This window comes from Otolemur garnettii, unplaced genomic scaffold (genome assembly GCF_000181295.1).
Source record: "Otolemur garnettii isolate 467f Iridium unplaced genomic scaffold, OtoGar3 scaffold00046, whole genome shotgun sequence".
In the NCBI taxonomy this organism is placed as follows: Eukaryota; Metazoa; Chordata; class Mammalia; order Primates; family Galagidae; genus Otolemur; species Otolemur garnettii.
This window is the reverse complement of record NW_003852441.1, coordinates 3244842-3247332: the sequence shown is the minus strand read 5'-3', so window position 1 is coordinate 3247332 and position 2491 is coordinate 3244842. Positions and strand designations below refer to the sequence as shown.

The following is a 2491-nucleotide window of genomic DNA, read 5'->3' as shown; positions in this document are numbered from 1 at the left end:
GTGAGATATGATGAAAAGACTTTTCACCTCTACAAGCTGCTCAGCTCCCAAGAGAACACACCGTGTGAACTACCAGAAAGGCCACGACCAGGTGACGCTGACGTTCACACGCCAGCATTTGACTTCCGTATGTGTTTACCGCTCCCAGCCTGCAGTCTGTGATCATTCAAACCTTTGCACCTGGTGCAGGGCAGGATGGAGTCTGAGGGAGTGGATTGTTCCAACAGAGAGACAACAATGATGGATTATAACTTCTGCAATTTACAATAAATTTATTTTCCAATTCTGAACTGCCTGAATTGCACCATAAAAGTTGAAGAATGGATTTTCATGTTTTTTAATTGTAAAGAGCACACATACCCCTAAACAAGAAAGGGTAAGGTAACAATGACCACATGTCCGTAACGCAGCATTGTCCCCACGTAAAGAGGTCAGTTAAGAAGCAACTGCACGGGAGCGCCCATAGCTCAGTGGGAAGGGCACCAGCCACGTACACCGAGACTGGTGGGTTCAAACCTGGCCGGGGCCTGCTAAAGCAACAACGACAACTGCAACAAAAAAATAGCCTGGTGTTATGGCAGGTGCCTGTAGTCCCAGCTAGTTGGGAGGCTGAGGCAAGAGAATGGCTTTTAAGCCCAAGAGTTTGAGGTTGCTGCAGGCTGTGAACACCATGGCACTCTACTGAGGACGACATTTAAGACTCTGTCTCAGGGGTCATCATGGCGGAGGTGCAGCAAGGGTGGGTGCAGGAGGCCATGGACTCCCTGGTGAAGAGTCTGGAGAGAGAGAATATCTGGAAGATGCAGGGCCTCGTGTTCCGGTGCAGCCCCAACTGCTGCGAGGACAGCCAGGCGTCCATGCAGCAGGTTCACCAGTGCATCGAGTGCTGCCATGTGCCTTTGGCTCAAGCTCAGGCTCTGTTGAACCTCGAGTTGGAGAAATTCCAGGTCCACCTGGCCCCTTGCACCGGGCATTGCAACGACAAAGCCAAAGATTCAATAGATGCAGAGAGTAAAGAGGTCCACGTGAAGCAGCCGCTGACGGCTGTGTGACTAAGTGTGTTGATGACCGCATGCACCTCATCCCAACTATGCCCCAGAAGATGAAAGAGTCTCTCATATCCATTGGGAAATAAAAGTCCTTGCCAGTGGCCACTGGGGCTGAGGACAAGAGTATTTTAAAAAGGAAAGGGAATTTTAGTCTTTTAAGCACAATCTACGAATGAAGAAATTAAGGATGGCAATGGGTTTAAGGCATATGTCACTTGCCTCTGGACATTGGTTCCTTTGTTTCAAACCTGAAAAGTGAAATGGAAAAAAATTGGTGCTAAAATGTCTGTCAGAGATAGTACAGGAGAGTGTTTTAGAGCCTATATTGTACGTGGCAAGTGCTTGTCCTGGCAGTAAGAATCTCCTTTGTACCACGCCAGTGCCCTCCAAGGTACCAAATTCTTACTGCATAGACACCAGCAGGCTGGCAGTTTCCTCTAACCTGCCTACCATTGGGCAAAGTCTAAGTGGAAGCATTTCTGTTCGTTGCTAACCTCCTGTTTACCAGAAGTTTCACCACACCGTTTTCCACGATCCATACAACAAAATTCATGAGGTCACTAATTTAAAAGGGGCAAAAAAGGTTTCTGGGTTTTTATTTTGCTTGCTTTTATTGTATTCATACAAGGGCACAAAATTGATTTAAGATGTGGAGCTGGGAGGGAGAGTAGTTTGGATAGGAACTTTGAAAAGTTTTCTTGAGATATCCTTTTCTGGCCATCAAGGCGTGGATGTGCAGTTCTTAAAATTGTTACCCGTTGCATCTTTCAGGCAGATACTATGCAAAAACATGAGAGGCAACATCACAGTGATTTGGGGAAGCAGAACTTGCTGCTTATTAGCTGGTTGGCCCTGATGCTGTCTGCAGCAGAACGAGGTGACGATGTTGCAGTAACACTTTCTCCTTGGAAAGAAATAGGATTATTTTTCTTTTTTTATTTTTTTTTCTTTTTTGCAGTTTTGGCCAGGGCCAGCTTGAACCTGCCACCCTTGGTATATGGGGCTGGCGCCCTCCTCCTTGAGCCACAGGTGCCACCCAAGAACTAGGGTTTTGATTGTGGTAAATACCTGTAAGGAGAAGCCAGCAGTAAAAAAGGAACTGTTGGCTGCCTGAATAGAAGAGAGTTGTGAAATGCTGGATTTGGAAGAACATGGTTTTCATAGAATGCAATGAAAGCTTAAACCCAGCTTTGCTTACTTAGGCCTCTGAATTACCAGGACCCTATTGAGACAATTCCTGCTAACAGGAAATTCAAGGGGAAAGTAAGCAAATTGGGCTAGGAGCCGTGACTTCCTTGAAGGAAAGGAGGGGCAGTGCCCCATTACCAAATGCCATTTTTGCCTGGGGTCTTCTCAACAAGCAGTGTTCCTGCCCTCTCACCTGTGGTTTTGATAAACACCTCATTTGTCAGGTGCCGCCTGTGGCTCAGTGGGTAGGGCAC

General features: G+C 46.8%; 1 pseudogene; it reads left to right on the top strand.

Annotated features, from left to right (window-relative positions):
• The first annotated feature begins 716 nt into the window (after positions 1-716).
• Positions 717-1135, top strand: LOC100966988 (annotated as a pseudogene).
• The last annotated feature ends 1356 nt before the right edge of the window (positions 1136-2491 follow it).